Genomic DNA, 14,145 nt, shown 5'->3' with positions numbered 1-14,145 from the left:
TCTCAGCAGTAAGTCAGGCACTAGGATAAAAAAAATATATCACACTTAATACTTGCAATGTTCTGTGTTTCAATCTCAGAGATGATGGTAAATGGAGTCCTACTCCACTTAGATTTCATTTGGCTCTGGAAAGCGTTTCTCCAGGTTTGGAGACAGTATTTGGAATATTTTCCTTTATTTGTCTTATTTTGGGGGATATGACATGTAAGTATGTCCCATAATGTCTTGGATTTCTCCAATGAATGAAAAAATCAAGTGTTAAAATCAAACTTGTTGATTAAGATACTTATACCATAGTTTGGTCTTCTTAAGAAATCCTGATAGCCACAATAGCTAAAATGATAAAATGTAAACTCTGACATGGTAGACTGAGGATATTAAAAAATAGAATATATCATTGAAATATGCTACTTGAAAAAACTACTTTTTAAAAAAATTGGCATTACTAATGTCATGAAGAAATGCTTTTATCTCATCCTTAATTTCAAAAGCTTATTTAAACTCTTTCACCTCAGTAAACAGTTTACTTCTGTGTGGAAAAGAAGGCTTGTACTTACTGCCAATGTCTTCACAAAGCATGCTTCGAAGATAAACACTCGGTGACCACAGTTTTAACGCATTAACTACTTTCACCAACTATGTTCTGGAGATGAGGCAATGGTAAAGGGACAACCATTTTATCCAAATAAGTACACTCTTCCTCGTTGAATATATTACTGGTGCTGTCAGTGTCTTTCCAGCCTACCTCATGGCTCACAAAATAATTGCCAACTACCTGAAAAATCTCCTCCAGCAGGGGGTGGAGCAATAAACTAACCAATAAGTCACTGAGCACTCCCCTTTGATATATTGCTGCACATTTCTGCCAAGCGTTGATTGATACTCTGCACATCTGTGGTTCTTCCCAGATGTAAGCCAAATATCTGCCAGCACACACTCATGATAGACATTGCCCTTCCGTGCTGGATGCCATTAATATCATATGATGTACAACAGTCCACTTTGATTATGAAATTACCAGTAGCTAATTAAAGTTTCTTCCTGAGCATGGTAATTATCATTAGCCGTATAGCTGGATTTATAAACTTTTTAACAATAGCGTGACTTCTGTATTTGTTTTTGTTTTTGTGTTTTTTGATGTACAACTTTGAATAATGTTTCTTTAGTTCTGGTCTATTTTCCACCTTTAAATGACAAAATTTATCAATTTCATATTAAAAAGTATTATTTTGTGCTTGTTCAGGAAAAACTCAATTGGTTTATCAGAAAGGTCACGGTACTTGGAAAGCAATGCAAAAGCTTCTGTGGCTTCTTGCCATTCTTTAACAAAGTTTTGTAACAGACAATGCAATAGAAACTAGAGGCAAATTGATTGCTGGTCTGATAAAATCCAATTTTCACATATTCATCAAGATTCACTTGTTCTGGCACGTACAGCTTCACATTCAATATTTGCATTGGACTCCTATTCACTCTTTACTTGTATAGTGTTGTTTTGTTATATTTACACTACCATTTTCATCACTACTTTTACACTTGACCTTTAAGCACTTCATTTATTTCTGTGAATTGGCTATCATTAACACACGATAAAAAATGTAAAATTCACAGACAAAAATAGCATTTAAATATATAAAATTCAATAGTCAAGGCAAAGTAGACCATTAACTGCATTTTAGCTGAGATGAACAATTTTAGGAACGTGGTAATTTTAAGTATGCAACTAGATTTCTATAAAATATAATCAATTAATTTTAACTTTCAAATTTACAAAATGAACATGCACTAAACATTTCCTTTCTCTTTCCTTCTATATAAAGCCTGGGAACATCAATGATCCGTGATCTGCCTGTGAGTGGCACTTGTCTATGGGGTGTGATTTCAGGGTGTTGGGATGGCTGCCTGCCTTCCAGAATAGCTCATCATCCCACTAGCCTGACAGCCAAAGTCCCAAAGTCATTAGTTGTTCCTCCTATGACTTCGAGATAGATCTGGCTCGTAAAATTCAAGGTTATTTTTGTTAAATATCATGAAGCCTGCAGCATAAAGTTAGGCTATAGACATGGGCTGTATATAAAACAGACACTGTCCCTGCCTTCCAGAGCTTATGAGGGAGACAGTAAAGAACTAAACACAAATAAATTGCAAACTACCAATTGTGGTAAACGCTGAAGGAAAAGAAAGATGAGAGAATAATAAAGTAGTGAGTGGGGGTGAGGAGGTCTAAGTTAAATTCGTGATCAAAGGCAAGTGCTGTGTGAGCTATTTCCTTTGAGATCCTCAAAAAGGGGAATAATCCATGGGTGTTTAGTGTATGTTCTTTTTTCTAATAACATTGATGTAATGTAGGAATACCTAGAGACAACACCCATTTGTTCTTTCATTTAATTATTATTATTATTATTAGTGTTTACTATGTTACAGGCACTGTTCTAGGCTCTGGGGGTACAGCTGTGAATGAGACACAAGATTTCTTTTTTCATGCAGCTTTCATTCAGAGTCGAGATATTCCTCAGACTATGAAAAGAGAAAAATATAGCTAAACTCTGGAGAAAACTATTAAAAAAGCTTATAAAGCATCATTTCATCAAAAACACAAGATCACCATAGGGATAAGAAATACACTCTGGCCCAACAATACCTGACTGTAATCTGAATGTTTAATCATATGTTAAAAGAAGGCATATATCAATCAAAACTGGTGATCAGCAATGTAGAGGATAGAACCCTAAATGGAGCTAGTGTGTCAGGTATTATAGGTTGACGACACTAGCCACTAATATTATTTTACTCTTCTGATGGAAATCTGGCCTCAAAGAGAAATTTTCCTGAAGAGGGAATTTTGACAAGTATATGTTATATTTTCAAACCAATCAATAAATTGGCATTCTGGTCACACACACTAGTCTCCAGGAGCATGCTTAACATGAGTCTTTACCTGAGAGATTATAAATCAAGCCTGCGAGGCTGGGGCTGGCTCTGGACTGAAAGCAGTCAACCCCAGGTAGTGCCCCAGGCCCCCTGCTGGGGTGACCAATAGGCTTCCCCACGAGACTACCGGCTTTAGGGTAAGTTCTCTTTCCAACCAGCAATTTGCATCTATCAATAATCATAAGATATTTGGGTGGTACCTCATCAACTATCCCTAGGGAGAAAACAATGATTTAGGATGTGAGGTAGGAAATTTCAAGGTTTATAATAAATCATTTTCAAAAACTTGGCGGATATTCCCAAGAATTGTCAAAATAGACTAGAAAATGAAGGAGCAATTGAACCCACAACTTCTAATCCTTTCATAAATGTAGTTGCCTGCACCATCAGCAGGAGGTTGGGCCAAGACAGCCAATGGAGTTCTTTTAATTCAATACACAGACATTTCTCATTTATTCTAAAAAGGTGAAATTGTGCATAAGATCAAAAAAGAAACATTCAGCAGTTCAAGTCTTGTCTCCCTTTCTTGTGAAATTGAAAAGAAACAAAATAAGCACATTTGAATTTGGTGTAAATGGGATTAAGAATATTTATCATAGACAGTTGAATATTAGTCATCTGAATACAAAGCTACTCTTTCCAAGTTCAGCAGAAACACACAAATAATTTGATAAATATTGAATTAGGTTTCAAGGCAACTGCTCATACTTTTAACATAGTCTGTTTTGTTTTTTTTTTCTTTGCTTCTACTTTAAAATAAAAGTTTGTCCCCAAATACAATTTAAAAAATACATTGAATTGCTTTTCCTCTCAGCTTAAGGAAGAGCTTTTGCTTGCTTTTATACCATCATCTTTAGCAATTTTTCTCTTGAATGAGAGGAAAGAATGTTTGAACATTTCCAAAGAAATATAGTAAAAAACAGGCTGCTTGTAAAGCAATGAAGTCATGTCAGATATATCGCGCATATCATTGTCAAGTTAAGACAATACGTTTAAAGATATAAAATTAGATTATGGTAATTATTTTGGAAATTTGATTTTTCATTTTATGGAGCTTTGTGCAAACTGGAGAACATTTAAACACCTGAAAACATTGATCAGTCTTTCTAAACTTTGACTGCACATTAGGATCACCTGGTTGGGAGGGAGGTGGACAGTGGAGAAGGTGAGGGAGAGCCGACTGGAAAAGTACTGATTCTAGCTCCCTTGTTGATTACAACCTGCCATCAAAGTTAAGAACCACTGTCCTAAAAGATAATTATGGTAATGTAAGGATTAAAATTCTGGAAATTCAAAATGCATTTAGGTTTAGGTTAGGTTCTCAGATAAAATAGAGGATGCTTAGGTAAATTTGAATTTCAGATGCACAACAAATATGTACTTATGTCCAAAATGTTGCATAGGCACCCTATATTTTTATCTGGCAACTCTAATTTAGGTTCTATTTTTTTTGCTTAAAAATTCTTTGGAATAGGAGCCAGCTGGGTGGCATAGTGGTGAAGTTCACACATGTCGCTTCAGCGAGCCAGGGTTTGGGGTTCAGATCCCAGCCGCAGACCCTACACACCACTCATCGGGCCATGCTGTGGTGTCAACCCACATACAAAATAGAGGAAGATTGGCACAGATGTTAGCTCAGGGACAATCTTCCTCAAGCAAAAAGAGGAAGATTGGTAACAGATGTTAGCTCAGGGCCAATCTTCCTCACCAAAAAAAAAAATTCTTTGGAACAAACTTGTTTACCTACTCTTGGAGCTCCTTAGAAACAGACTGCTCTGATTTAAAAAAACTGAAAACTGCCCCATATCTCTTTCTCTCCTCTTCAACTGGAACTCTTATTAGATGTATGGTAGAACTTACTCTAAGCTTCACGTTATGTAAACTTTTCACTTCTTTGTATCTCTGCATTCTGAATAATTTCTTCTTATCTATCTTCAAATGCACTAATTCTCTTTTCAACTCTTTCTTAATATGTCGTTAAATGTATCCACTGAGTTTTATATTTTATTATGTTTTTCATTTCCAGAAAGTCTGTTTAATTCTCTTACAAATATACTACTTTATATTTTATAGTTTCCTATTCTCTGAAAACTTTTTAAGCTTGTTTTTCAATTTTTAAAACATAGGAAGTGTAGTAATTTTATTATCTGTCACTGAAAAATTCCAATACCTAAATTCAATGTGGATTTGTTTCTGCAGTTTGTTGTTTCTGCTGGTTTTGTTCTTGGTGGCTTGTTTCTCTATGGCACTTGGTTAATTTTGACAGTGAGCTGCTTTTTGTTTTCCCTTGGAAAATTATTTTTTGAGATTTCTAGAGGCCTAAAGTGAAGATGCTTTTGCCTTTGCCTGGTACCCAGAAACACTATCAGTTCAGAAACATCTTAAATTCACAGCTTAAGGGTTTTTGGACCACCTTTGTGATGTAAAAGTGGTGTGCAAGCTCCTGAAGCATTCATCTGGTTAAAACTTCTCAGGGATGGTTTTCATTTCCCATCCTGACTCTGCTTAGAGCCAAGACACTTTCCTTGCAGAAGTGGGGCAGGTTAACTTCCAGCTCATCTTTAGACTGAGGGAATATCCCTTTGGTATCTTGGTTTTATAGGGAAAGAGTCTCCTTTCAGATTTTCACCTTGGGTAAACCCTGGGCTTCGATTTCTGTTGTCCATGCTCTACAAGGCCTGGTTTAGCAAATGTTCTTAGGTCAAAAGCAGTTTAAGTGCTCTGCTAACATCTCTGGGGTCCCTTCTCTATTTAGATCTTGGCCTGGAAATTCCTTACTATCTCATCAGATGTTTGTTGCTTTTAAGAACTTTTTTTTATGTTCTATCCATCATTTGAAGTTGTTCTTCCTTCAAGCTGGGAGGGTTGGTCTGAATAACGTAGCCTGCCATATTATTGGAAATGGAGGTCTTCTTTTATAATTAAGAAAATTATATTCAACCTGTGTTTCTATCCCCTTTCTCATTCTTAATGTATTTGTGTGTGGGTGTGTTTCTTAATTAGAAATTCCCAGGGTATTTTTGTGTTATTTTTCCTCCAAAGACACAACTCTTGTGTCCACTTATAACTCCAAAAGTTTTTATTTCATAATTCTTTAATTTCTGTTTCATTATTTCCTTTCACATGATTTTCTTTACTCTCTAAATTATTGAGTTAAATACTTAGTTCATTTACTTTTAGGCTTTTTAAAAAAGCCTAAATATATAAATATTTAATATTAATATTTAATAAATATAAATATATAAATATAAATATAATAAATATAATAAGTATAATAAAAATATTGAAATAATAAATTTGTTTTTGAGTTTTACCTTTGGATGCATCCCATTAGCTTTATTATTTTACATGCTCTTTTTCTAAAGGATCTATAATTGTAGTTTTAATTTCCTTTTTATTCTAAGACTTATTTGGAATAATTTCCCTCCTCAATTTCCAAATGATTGGTTTTTTTCCCTTTGTTTGATCATTTATTATTTTTTTCCTGGGGGGGGGGGCGTCTTCTGGTGAGGACCAGAAAACCTGCTAGACAAATTCTAAAAGAGTTGTAACACTCATTTATTATTAAGTTTGATTGCATTTTATTATTTTTAGAGAATATGGCCTGTTCAGTTCCAGATTTTTAAAAAATTTACTGAGTTTTTTTGTAGCCTGATATATTTATCAATTTTAATATATATTTTACAGATCCTTGTCAAAAAGAAGTAATCATACATTAAGTCTAACATTCAAGATATATATAAACATAGATAAATAGATATTAATCTTCAAAATTATAGTCAGATGAGGGGTTTTTTCCTACTTGATTTGTCAGGTCATTAATTCAAATGACATGGGTATAAAATAAGAATCTTTCTTAGGGGTAACATGTCTAAACCTATTCTTTTTCTAAAGTTGAAGACATTTTCCTTTATATTACTTTAGAAAGTTTAATATTTTCACTAACTAATGATACTTAAAAGAGCAAAGCATGTGGTTAGTATTTGTAACAAGATTATTTTCTCTCACTGTCAAATTTTTATTCTCTGTACCTCTTTCAACACTGAATACATATCAGCTGTGGGCTTTTTGTGCCTTGTCTCTCCAGTAAGCAACATAAAGACTGGGTTTTTTCTTTATGCTTTGGACTACCACTGTGTCAATTTTTTGGTAGTAACCATAAATTTAGAAAAAAATGGGCAAGAATGTAATCTCTAAATAGTATTTTGACTTTGGAAACTCTCTCTTTTTACTTCTCCCTTAATCATTATATTGATAAGATTTATTTTTTTATAGGAGTATACTGGCTCCTCATAGAAAATTTGAAAACAGCATCTGCAACATAAAGAAGCAGAAAAGAAAAGGTACATGTAATCCCATCACTCCAAGGCAACCATTGTTAACTAGTTTTGCTTGTTTCCTTCTATTTTTTCTAGAATTATTTTTACATAAGTGAGATTAATTTTGTATTCTGACTTTTCCACTATTATATCATAGGCATTTTCCATTTTTAAAAACTATCCATCAGAATCATGTTTAAATGCCTTGATAACATTCTGTTATTTATTTAATATTCCTTTAATGTTAGAATATAATTTTCAATATCTTTGTATTATTAATAACGCTTCGATGGATTTCTTTTCTTCTTTTCCTTGTTTTTCTTAAGTAATACAGTGGACTTCGAACTTACACGTCCATCAGAAGCACCTGGAGGGCCTCCTGCCCAGAGTTTCTGTTTCAGTAAGTCTGGGATGGGGCCAAAGAATTCACATTTCTAACAACTTCAAGTGATGCTGATGGTCCAGGGACCACATTTTGAGAGTCACTGGAATCACTGCAATTAACATGGTGTGTAAGGAACTGCTTCAATAAATATCTGGAAAACAATGCTTCTTCCTTCCACAGTACGTTATATCTTTGATATTGCTGGAAAAAAAATTAGTAATGCTTATCCTGGTTCTAAAAGGAGGTAATGATGTCTATTAAAAGGTTCTAAAAAATCTTTTAGTCACTGGCTTTTGCTAACCCATTTGCACTCACCATGGAATCTTACTGGAACACTTACCCATTTGACCCTGGAGCTACATCACTATACAGCTGGTCTCTTTCTTCTCTCTCTTTCTTTTTTTTTTTTGTAAGTCACCTGCTCTCATTTAATTCATTTCCTTTGGTGTTTTCCTTCCCATGGGAAGTCTCTGACATCTGTCCCACATACTTCTTTATGAATACAAAGGCTCATCTTTTATCTTTTTATTTTTAACTTTTATGAGTCAGTTATTCTTACCCTTTTTATAGTTGTGGTCTTTTTATTCCTTGTATTTTAAAAAGACACACTAGACTGTAATACTTTATGGCTGCTTAAAAAAAATTCTTATTTTTTAACACCTTTAATTACATTCTGTTGGCGTTTCTATTTAGGTCTGAGCCTAATGTCAAATACTAGAAGCACATGGCTTCTCATTTCGTTGGCACCATCATGTGGTAAAACTGTGTATCACATGGGAAAATCTGCTGCCTATACTAAGACAGGGTGCCATTATATCACTTCTTACATAGAGATAACACTGAAATTAGAGAGGTCATAATAAGTTGGGGGATCTGAAATAATCCTCTTACTTTAGTAAATGCACAGCAAAATGGGAGCTAGTAAACACCAGTGATTAAGTATGTGGACGCTGGAGTCAATTACATGAGCTGAAACCTGGCTCTCCCAGTTATTATGATGTGACCTTGGGCATGTTGGTTAGTCTCCTTGAGCCTCAGTTTCCTCATAAGTATGGGGGTACCAATAACATCTATCTCACAGGGATATTGAGAGGAACAATTAATACTGTAATAGCACAATGGCCATCAAGTAATTCAATAATATCAGCTATAACTAGCTGTTAACAAACCATCACATTTGGTTTTCCATTTACATTCAAACTCACAATAGACAGAGTATCAGAAAAGAATACTTCCCCTGGGGATTTTAGAAAATGATACCAAAATCGTATAATTATTTTCAGAATGATCAGAAGTAGCATGAAGATAAAAACTGCAAAAGGTAGATATTGAAAAAACATTTAAATAAAAATGCTTTTTTAGAAAAAAGGAAGCAAACTTCTGGAAAGAAAGGTCTTCCCAACTCTACTTACAAAGAGAAATTTGAAAATTATGTAGTAAAATTAACCATAATTCACAGTCAAAATAAATAATTATGAGAGGAATAAGTTAAAATCCTTTCCAAAGGTAGAAAAACTTTTTAATATTAAAAATTATTTATAGCCCAAAATCCTTTCAAAGGATTTTTGACAATCCTATTAAAGAGAAATGTATACCTCTATAAATCCTTGAAAGAGATACTCTTAAGGCAAATCCGGATGTTGAAAATTTTTCTATTAGAAAATGAATTTTAATTATTTTATTAGAATACTAGGATAAAAAAGTATTTAAAATCAGTGAGAATAAAACAGGTGAGGTGTTTTTTCCCCCGTTTAAAACCATGCATCATTGTTAAATAGAATGGATAATCTTGCCAGAACCAGAATCTTACATTCAGTTTCCAAACTATAGCTTCCCCAGTTAGCATCGCTCAAAGAATTTTTGTTATGCCATTATGCAAATGTAGTCTATGCTCATTATCTTTCTACTTATTAAATTCATCAAAAGCTGTCCAAGAACAGATTTTCTGTTTTGTCAACTACACCCACAGTCTTGTTCCCAGATTTTTCATCAGTATTTTCAGACTGTGAGGGAAGGAAAGCAAGAAATGGAATGATTTCATGAATTTTAAATACGCTGTAACTCTGTTCAGTGCAATGTTCAAGTATATAACAGCCGTCTGCAGTTGCTCCCAGCACACCCAGTACCGGGGCAGTGCCAGGTTAGCGCAGTTGGTTAGAATGCAATATTCACATGTCCATAATCAATTCCCAAGTGAATTAACTGGCTGTGCAGAGAAAAATGTCTTCAGTGTCAAGTTGAACTTCTGAGGCCAGCACTCTAGAAAATCTATGCCTTTGATTATTAAGATTTGGGAATTTTCCAGAAATCTATTATTGACTTCTATTTTAATTTCATTGTGATCAGAGAACATATTTTGTATGATCTGAATCCTTATAATTAACTGAGACTTGTTTTACAGCCCAAAATGTGGTCTTTCTTGGTACATGTTCTTTGTGCACAAATATGGTGTACCTCTCCATTTATTTACATCTTCTTTCATTTAAGCAATGTTTTGTAGTTTCAGAGTACAGCTCTTGTATGTCTTTCATTAAATTTATTTCTAGGTATTTATAATACTATTATAAATGGTATATTTAAAATTTTCATTTTCTAATTGCCGCTTGCTAATATATAGAAATATTGATTTTTATATACTGATCTTTTATCCTGTGAGCTCGCGAATTTCAGTGATTAACTCTAATAGATTTCAAAGACTTTCTACATGGAAAATCTATTAATCTAAAGAAAATTAATTAATCTAGATTAATCTATTAATTAGTTTAATGTTTTTTACTAATAGTTAAATTTTTTTTTAATTTTTTAAAAAATAGACTTTCCACAGACCACTGTGAATAGACACCATACTCTTCCTTTCTAATCTTTACACCTTTTATTATTTTAATTAATTTTGCCTATTGCACTATCTAGAACCTCTGATACAAAGTTGAATAGAAATGGTGAGAGCAGACATTCTCACCTTGTTCCCAAATTTAGGATTGAATATTTCACCACTACACATGATAGTAGCTATTGGTTTCACAGATGTCCTTTATAAAATGAAGGAAGTTCTCTTTTAGTTTTGTGATTGTTTTCATCATGACTTGGCAATAAATTGTGTCAAATGTTTTTTCTGAATTTAATGAGATGATCATTTGACTTTTTTCTCTTTTATTTTATTAATGTGGTAAGTTACACTGTTTGATTGACTAAATGTTGGGCAAACCTGGCATTCTGAGAAAAATCCCAGCTGGCCATTATATTTTATACTTTTCTATATTGCTATGCTATGCTCAATTTGCTAGTATTTTGTATAGGATTTTGCATCTATATTCATAAGTTATATTGGTCTGTGATTTTTTTTCTATTGTCTTTGTCAGCCATTTCTATCAGTGTTATGTTGTCATTATAAAATTAGTTGGATAGTATTTTCTCTTCCTCCATTTTCTCAAAGAGTTTATATAGGATTGACATTATGTGTTCTTTAAATGTTGATAGAATTCACCAGTGAAATCATTGGGGCCTGGAATTTTCTTTATAAAGTGGTTTTTAATTATGAATTCAAATTCTGTAATAGATCTACAACTACTCAGATTTTTTATTTCTTCTTCAGTCAGTTTTGGTAAGTTTTGTCTGTCAAGGAATTTGTTCATTTCTTCTAAGTTATCAAATTTTATTGACCGAAATTTGTTTTGGTCAAAAACAAAAAACATTCTCCTTTTATAGTTTTAATTAGAATTTTTCAACCTCAGTACTATTGATATTTAGGGCCAGGAAATTGCTGTGGGGGACTGTTCTGTGCATTGTAGAACGTTTAGCAGGATCCCTGTCCTCTACCCACTAGATGCTGATAACAGTCTCCCCAACTGTGACAACCAAAAATGTCTCTAGACATTGCCAAATGTTCCTTGGGGACAAAACATCCTTGGTTGAGAACCAGTGTTTTAATGCCTGTAGGATCTTTAGTGATCTTTCATTCCAGATACTGGTAATGTGTCTCTTAATTCTTGATTCATTTTGTTAAGAGTTTTGTAGGGTGTACAAAAGCAGGCTATGCCCAGATTTCACCTGGAGATCAGTTTGCTGACCCTGACTTGGACCACTGATTAACTTTCTTCTTTCCTAATAAAAGAATGAAAAAGCTAAAAACTTTCCTCTAACAATACTTTATCCATATCCCATAATTTTGAAACGCTATGTTATGTTGATGGATATTAGCCAATTAATGGCTGGGACAGTATTGTTTATCTATGGGGATAACATATGAGCATTATTGAGTATTATTCCAACAAAACTGCCTACAAATGGACTTTTGCTTCTGTGAGAGACAAGCAATGAAGAACAGTATTAATACAACTATATAGTAAAATTTAGTCACATAAATTAAATACACTTTACCAACCAGTTGATAAATTGATATAAATTTCTACAATCTGGCAGCAATATTCTTTTTGCTCTTCTAGCTAAGAGGAGTCAGTCTGCAACATCCAGAACGTTTACCAGAATAAGAAAATTACAATGATTTTACTGCACCTTATCGAGTATTGATTTGCTGCCACCTGCTGGGAGACAGAAATGGGTTTCCAGTGTGCTTAAACGGCGAGAGAGATGACCTTAGAAGTTATAAAACTCTGCCTATCCCATAAAATGAAACAATACAGGTACCTTTGGGCCTGAAAGAAATCAATAATTTTATAATAAATGAACTGCATATAAAGAAAATTTGATCTGTATATAAAAATGGGTGTGTATTCTTTTCCATCTAAGAGAAATTAGATGGCATATTTACATTTACCCGGAAATGATGTACAATAAAGTTCCTTAAAATGGTGAGCTCCTCAGGTACTGACAGTATACTTGTGCGAAGGTAATTAACCACTTGACTGGGTAAAGGAGAAACTTAAGATCTAAAGAACCACTACTAAATGAAGATTAGTAAGAAATAATACTAAATCTAATGATAATGATTGTGATAGGCATAACAGCCCTCAAAGACATCTGTGCCCTAATTTCCAGCGTCCAGAGGGTGGAGCCGTGAGCCCAGAGAGCAGAACCAAGAGCCACAGAAAATTTATTCCTAGGCCTTGAAACTTAATGGAGACTGCCTGATTGGATTTTGAAATTGTTTGGGACTGGTGACTCCTTTTCCCTTCCATTTTCTCCTTTTTTGAATGAGAATGGCTACAACTGCTATCTTATGCCTCCTCCACCCCTGTATTTTGGGAGCAGAGAACTTGTTTTCTGGTTTCACAGGTCTACAGATGGAAATTGCTTTTGACACAGGACGCATTATACTCAGAGCCTCACCTATACCTAAATGAGATTTAGATGATGAGATTTGGGACTTTTGAGATTTAGATGAGATGCTGTAATGTGAGGAGAACTGGGGGACTTGGGAAGGGGTGAATGGATTTAGCATGTGAACAGTCATGAATCTTTGGGGGCCAGAGGGCAGACTGTGGTAGGCAAAATTGCCCCTCCCAAAGATGTCCACACCCTAATCACCAGAATCTGTGAACAGGTTACCTTAAGAAGAAAAGGAGACTCTGCAGATGTGATTAAGGTTAAGAACATTGAGATAAGGAGATTATCCTGGATTACCTGGGTGGGCCCAATTTAATCACAGGAATCCTTAAAGCAGAGAATCTTGAGCAATGTTACTGGCTTTGAAGATAGAAGCAGGCCACAAGCCAAGGAATGTAAGCAGCCTCTAGAAGGAAAAGGCAAAGCAACCGATTCCTCTAGAGTCTCTAGAAAGGAATCCAGTCACCTGACATCTTGATTTTACCCCAGTGAGACCTGTGTTGGACTTCAGACCTACAGGACTGTAAAATAATAAATTTGTGTTCTTTTAAACCACTGTTGTGGTAAATTTTTTACCACAGCAATAGAAAACAAATACAATAATACTATTAGCTGGCAGTTACTATGTTCTAGCACTACAGCAAGCAGTTCCCAGATGATAACTCTCCTAAGAAAGGAAGCTAAAACACCTCTGAAAGCATAGTACATAATCTGGCCTTGGCTCCCTCTCTGACCTCACCTCCTATGACTCTCCTTCTTGCTTACTATCATCCATTCACTCTGGTCTCCTTGCTATTCTTTAAACACGCCAAGCATGCTGCCTCCTCTTCTCAGTATGCACTTCCATTCTTTAAACACGCCAAGCATGCTGCCTCCTCTTCTCAGTATGCACTTCCCTTAGATAATCCACAACTCACTCCCTCACTTTGTTCATGTCTCTGCTCAAAAGTCACCTTCTCAGTGAGGCCTTCTCTGTTCACCCTATATAAAATAGTATACGCCCACCCTTACCTAGTACTCCTGAACCCCTAAACCCTAGTTTATTATTCTACACAGCACTTATCATCATTTGATATGTATTTGTTTACGCTGTGTCCTTTCTTGCTCCCCAAATGTAAGCTCTGTGTGAGCAGCTTTACCTGTTTGATGACAGCTGTATCTCCAGAACCTACCATAGTTCCTGGCACATAGGAGTCACTCAATAAATACTTGTAGGAATGAACAAAC

General features: G+C 34.6%; 1 non-coding gene across 1 annotated transcript; it reads right to left on the bottom strand.

Moving 5' to 3' along the window:
• Positions 1-6,423: 6,423 nt before the first annotated feature.
• On the bottom strand, positions 6,424-6,487 carry LOC147915832 (U7 small nuclear RNA). The gene has a single exon (XR_015553866.1). It is a non-coding gene; the product is annotated as a U7 small nuclear RNA (small nuclear RNA).
• Between the last annotated feature and the right edge of the window lie 7,658 nt (positions 6,488-14,145).

Source organism: Ceratotherium simum, chromosome 12, assembly GCF_057802395.1.
Source record: "Ceratotherium simum simum isolate JZ-2026a chromosome 12, ASM5780239v1, whole genome shotgun sequence".
NCBI classification, from domain to species: Eukaryota; Metazoa; Chordata; class Mammalia; order Perissodactyla; family Rhinocerotidae; genus Ceratotherium; species Ceratotherium simum.
The sequence above is the reverse complement of the archived record's forward strand: the minus strand, read 5'-3'. Positions and strand labels throughout refer to the sequence as shown.